This window comes from Penaeus japonicus, unplaced genomic scaffold, assembly GCF_977035675.1.
Source record: "Penaeus japonicus unplaced genomic scaffold, GWHDUDI00000001_assembly GWHDUDI00000017, whole genome shotgun sequence".
In the NCBI taxonomy this organism is placed as follows: domain Eukaryota; kingdom Metazoa; phylum Arthropoda; class Malacostraca; order Decapoda; family Penaeidae; genus Penaeus; species Penaeus japonicus.
In genome coordinates, this window is record NW_028234419.1 from 17,806,471 (window position 1) to 17,812,377 (window position 5,907).

Below are 5,907 nucleotides of genomic sequence, written 5' to 3' on the forward strand. Positions count from 1 at the left end.
TGGTTTCTAGGCAGATTATACAAAATACTGAGTTTGTAATTAATTAATTTAAGTTACCCATGAATTTATTTTCTTTGATAACCTGTGCTACAGAATTGTGTTAGGATATACTAAAGTGTTACATTCCTAGTTTATAGTAAGGTTATATTCATTTTTTTCAGGCTATTCATCTGTTTTAGTGCTTCTAGTATTACTTATCGGTGTAATTGACCATTCCTGCATCTTACTTCTGGTAAGTTCAAGGCAACTTCTGAATTTCTAATAGAAACTAAAGTATTCGCTTCTCTTACCCTATTATGAATGATATGCTAAAAGCTCAAATGTGATTGGCCTTATATACATATTTTGACTTTTTTGGGAAACCGTTTTCTTTGTTTTATTTTAGTATATTTAGAGAAATATACTTATACAGTACAGAAAGGGATGTCTGAATTTTCTGAGTTAAAAATATTGTGTTGCTCTATTGTGTAGCTTTCTCTCGGGAAATATCCTAATATACAATTATATTTGCAGGCCAAGATGTCATCTAAGGCGAAGTTCCAGGATGCCTGGCTAACGATGCCTGTTCCAGCCGTGGCTTGCATGGTGACTCAACAAGAGCCTATTGCACGCTTTGCAAGGCCGGGATGGGCGCAGCAATCTCGACGCTGAGGAGGCATATGAAGGGCAAGACCCGCGTCCCAGGCGAGAACAAGGCCAAGTGGAAGGCTGCTCAAGACTCTTCGTCCCCCCTCCCAGCCCATCTATTAGTGCTTCTGGTTTTGCAACCATTCTTCTTTGTTGTTTCATTGCAGAGAACAGTCTCCTCTTTACACTGGCGGAGCCTCTCGCTGAGCTGCAGAGGCGAATGTTTCCAGACTCCGACATTGCCCAGTCTTTAAACATAAAGAGGTCTAAGTTCAACGACGTCATGAAAGCGTTTAGCAAAATGGTGAGTGAAGATTTGGCCTCGAAACTTAAGACAAATAAATTGTCTATCATCGTTGATGAGACGACTGATGTGAATACCATGAAATGTTCAACAGTGTTGATGAAATATTACGATAAAGAAAGGGACTGCATTGAAGTTTCGATGTTGGATATGATTGATATTTTTTAGAGTAGCACTTTGGGTCTACAGGTGAAAATCTGAATGAACTAATAATAGGGTGCCTATATTATCATAAAATCACTCTTGAAAACCTTATAGGATTTGCAGCAGATGGAGCAGCAAACATAATGGGCGTGCAAAATTCAGCAGCAGACTGAGGGCATCCGCTCCAGATATAATAATATTTAAATGCACATGTCACTCTCTCCACCTGTGTGCTCCGGAGACAGCAAAGTGACTTCCAAGGCAGTGAGAAGACTTAATCAGAAATATATATTCTCTCTTTTCTCACAGTGCCAAGAGGAAGAATCAGTTTAAAGATTTTCAAAAACTTTGCAATCTTAAACCCCATAAGATGCTGCACGTATCTCAGACTAGGTGGTTATCACTTCACCAGGCTGTAGCAAGAGTACCTGAACAGAGGGAAGCACTACTTCTCTATTTTGTCAAAAGAAGCAGAGGAATTAAGACTTTTATCAACCTATGACATTTGTTGTAGATTGCAGGACAAATCAATAATATGTTACTTAAAATTCCTCAGTTTCATCTTACCAAATTGCAATAATGTCAACCTATTATTTCAGACACAAACCCCCACTATTCATTTGGTATATAAAGAAATAAGGGATTTATATCAACAAATTCTACTAATGTTCTGCAAACCCGAGATGGTAAAGAGAGTGCCACTAGAAAATATAGATCCAAAGGACGAGCAGTTTCACCTGCCAACATATCAGGTTTGGTTGGGGTCTGCTGTTAATGGGGAATTTCAGTCTCCAGCACTGAATTCTGAGCTATATGTAATCTCAGACGTAAAGGAAAGGAGCACGAAATTTTTAATAACCCTTTCTTTGGAAATAACAAAACGATTTCATCTAAATGACAAGTTATGGAAACTGACAGCTGCCCTGAACCCTCCCAGTGCTCTGGATTGCAATCTACGAGTTGCAATGCCGTCATTAGATGAACTCGTACAGTTATTAACTAGAGATGGTATTTTCGTCGATGAGTGGCGATGCTTGCCATGGCACGAACTTGATAATGATATAGGTAAATATGAAGCAATGGACTTTTACAAGAAAGTTGCGAACTGAATCCAAAATTCACAGTATTGCCAAAATTTCCGTTACAAGTCCTGTCACTCCCAACGTCTAATACTGACACAAAATGCATATTTTCTAGATTATCTCTAATAAAAACAAAGGTAAGAAATTCACTTCAACTTCCCTCTTTAAAGGCTTTAATAATTGTAGCCGAATTTTCCAGAAAAAAAGGCGGGATTAACAAATCAATGCCTACTCCCTCTATGTGCAATTGTGTATGATTTTCTATTTTTGTTGTAAATATTTGTTATTTTTGTATATGTTAATGAATTATTGTTTCTTATATTCGTTATGTTATATTTGTTTATATTTATAATCTATTAAAAAATAAATCATTGTTGCGCCATGTTTTGTTTTCTTTATTAATATTATAGTTACCTCTACAAATCTCAAAGAAAACCATCATATGACGTCATTATTTCCTATCCAATCATAGCTCGAGAACGATAACCAATCACCGCTCTCGGTAAATAAGAGACAGTAATTCCGACAGCACTGCACCAGAGTAGAAAATAGAGATGCTACAGTAATAACAAGCCCCCGCAAAAAGGAACCGCCTTGTCGTAGTGCGGGGGCTAGAACTCCTTCCTCGGACGAGCCCGCTCTAGAACCAGCCAGTCTCTCCCACCCGTTGAGGTGGCCTTCTAGCGGTTAATTCTCCGAGGAGGGACGATTAGGCATTCCTAGGTGCTGATCCAGTACGTGGGATCATCCCCCCCCTGGTCCTCTCCCCAGGGGGGCACACACCTGCCCACGTGATTACCGTGCGTGGCACCCCTGTGCGCTGGGAGACGGGAATCCTGGAGGTTGAGCGATGCCGTGTATGAGTACGCCCTGTGGCTAGCAACACGCCTCTTTGATCCTCTATTCCAGCAAGACTGGTTGCCTGATCTCGGCTCGATTAGGTCAATCGGCTGGTCTCTCCTTTTGAGCTAGGCTAGGGTCAAGCAGCCCGTCTCGTAGGCAATCGCATGTACTTGCGAGTGCCATCAATGCGAGGCAGGGGTTGCGTATATCCTCCCACTACCCCTATGGCTTATGAACATGGTCTCAGTGCACAGCTTCCCCTTGTTGGACTCTGTGGTGGGTGGGGGCGTGGAAAGATGAATTGAACACTTATCATATGGCAACTTCTCACAAAAAATCCCTGACTGACCCCCATGTTGACGAACCTGGAATGAAGTTGACAAAGGCTGTCACCTTGGAGCCTTTCAAGGTCCTTGGTGACAAAAGTAGAAAGTTGGGTAAGGCTCTGGCGTCGGTTCAGACCAAACCAACCCTTGACTCTGACATGTCTCTGGCGTCGGTTCAGATGACAAGTTAAAATAAGAATGGAAGCCAGACAGGACCTTCCAACCCTGCTGGCCCCACTGCCAAAACTCCGGGGTCGGTTCGGGGGACAAACAATAAGCGTCCTCGGCCGGCTATGGACTCGGAGGGCGAGTCTGTAGCCCCGAGACGTTTCCCCTAATTTAGGGTTCCCTCTAAGCTTAAGGGATTCGACAATGCTTATCAGATGGTATGGGCTCTAGAATCCCAGAGACAATGTGTCTGATGATTAGAATTGCCAGAGACAATGGCATGATAATCGTCCCAAAGGACCAAGCCATCCTTACATTCCTCCAGGAGACTGACAAGCTCCTGGATGGGCAGAAGGTGAGCCTGGCAGCCCTGACTTCTGAAGAGAGGAAGTCCAAGATGGTGCTTCTTGGCTTCCCTCTGATGTATGACCTTGAGGTCATCACCGCTCACCCCAAGGTGGCGGGAGCTTCCCGACTTTCCAAAGGGAAGCACCCAACCAGGCAAGTCCTGGTCACTTTGAAGGGAGCCCCAGTTGCATCCTTGGACCTTGGCAATTGGGGCTCCTACAGCCTCAGGACACATGTCCCAGACCCACTCCATTGCTTCATGTGCCAGAAGTATGGACACCACCAGGCCACTTGCTCTGCAAAGTCAAAGTGTGGTGTCTGTAGTCAGGCACACAGCACGGAGGTGTGTCTCAAAGCACACAAAGACGGCAAGTGGGACACCACAGCCAAGTGTCCCAACTGCCACAAAAAGCACCACGCCTGGAGCCTCGGATGTTCCGTAAGGATGGAAGAGGCTCTTCGGCGGCAAGAGGTTGTTGCAAAACGACCAGACTTTGTTCCTGCCCCTCCAACCACTTATGTCTGGGGCAGAACAAAGGGGTAAGGGCTCCTCCTCCTCCTAAGAGGAAGGAAGCACCACCCAAAACGAAACCACCACCGGACTCCTCCAATACAAAGGAGTTTCCGGAAACAGACCCGGAAAGGGTCTTGGAACATCACAAAGTCCACCCCAAAAGCAGAGAGACAAACTCTGTTTACAGAGAATGACTTGACGCTCCTGCTGATGGCAGTCGTCACAGCAGTTGCGACAGCATTGGGAAGGACCAGTGAGGAGACGGAGAAGGGAGTCAAGGTCGCCATGACGGCAATAACCCAGACTTTCGCTGCCCTGAAGGAAAGGGATGTAAGGCCCAAGGCCTCTACAACCAATCCAACTCAGGTCGAGACTCCTCTCCTCACAAACCCCCAGGGCGAGACTTGTCTCCCCATCCAACCTACGGCCAAGACCACACTGGCAGAGCTTGATCCCAAACCCCAAAGGGTGAGGAAGCCACGACCATCCAGAGTGAAGGTCAAGGTGACCAAGGGTTCTCCACCTCCCAGGAGACCCAGTCCTTCTAATGGCTCAACCTGTCCCGACGACAGTGACGAGTCCATTGAGGAACTCACCAAGGAGTTGTCTGACTCCGAAATGTCTGATGTTACCCACACTGGGGTGTCGGACACTGAGGCTGATTATGTCAACGTCGTTGACGACACAGACTTAATGGACTCAGATTAGCACAATGGCTCCTAATCTAAGCATACTGGAGTGGAATATTAACAGCTTTTCCCGGAGGAACGTCCTTCTCCACGCGATCGTGCGATCTCGGAACAGTGACATTGTCATGCTCCAGGAGACTCTATCAGGAGACTCTGTTCGCTTCTCGGGATATCATCCCTTTGTGTTGCCCTGTAATGAAAGCACCAGAGGTTTGATTACCCTCGTGAAGTCGACTATCCCCTGCTCCTTGATTGCCGATCCTGTGCAGTGTGGAGGTGTCGAACTCCTTGCTGTTGAGATCCATTTGGCTGGGGGTCCCCTCAAGCTGTACAATGTGTGCAGCAGGCCAACCTGTAGGAGCTTAGATATTAGTGAAGCCTGTACTGCTGTGGCACACGAGCCAATTCTCATAGGGGGAAACTTCAGGCACTTCTTCTCAAAACCCACCTTACCAGCAGGGGGGGGGGGGGGGGGGGTCCTAGACTGACATTTTAGTCACGGCGGGTCTGCGAGAGGAGAGTGGTCAGATTGGAAACGATGCCACAATGGGATATGGGATTAGTCACACCATCCTGGACTGGGCTGCACCCGTGCCCCACACGTGCGATGGAGGAAGAGAAGTGGCCAACTGGAAAGCTTTCCAGGAGGCAGGGGGCCTGTGCCTCAGAACAGTGAACTCTCTCTGATAATGAGGGATATTGAGAACCAGACTAGTTAATGCCATAGACGAGGCAGCCTCAGAGACTATTCCCAAAACTCTTCCATGGTCCAGGTGTTTCAAAGACGCCTGGTACTACAATGAGGAAATTAAGGAGGTCAACCACAGAATCAATATGTGCAGAATACACTTCAGCAGACAGA

General features: G+C 46.0%; 1 pseudogene; it reads left to right on the forward strand.

Annotated features, from left to right (window-relative positions):
- Positions 1-1,758: 1,758 nt before the first annotated feature.
- LOC147470046 (uncharacterized) lies at positions 1,759-4,386 on the forward strand (annotated as a pseudogene).
- The last annotated feature ends 1,521 nt before the right edge of the window (positions 4,387-5,907 follow it).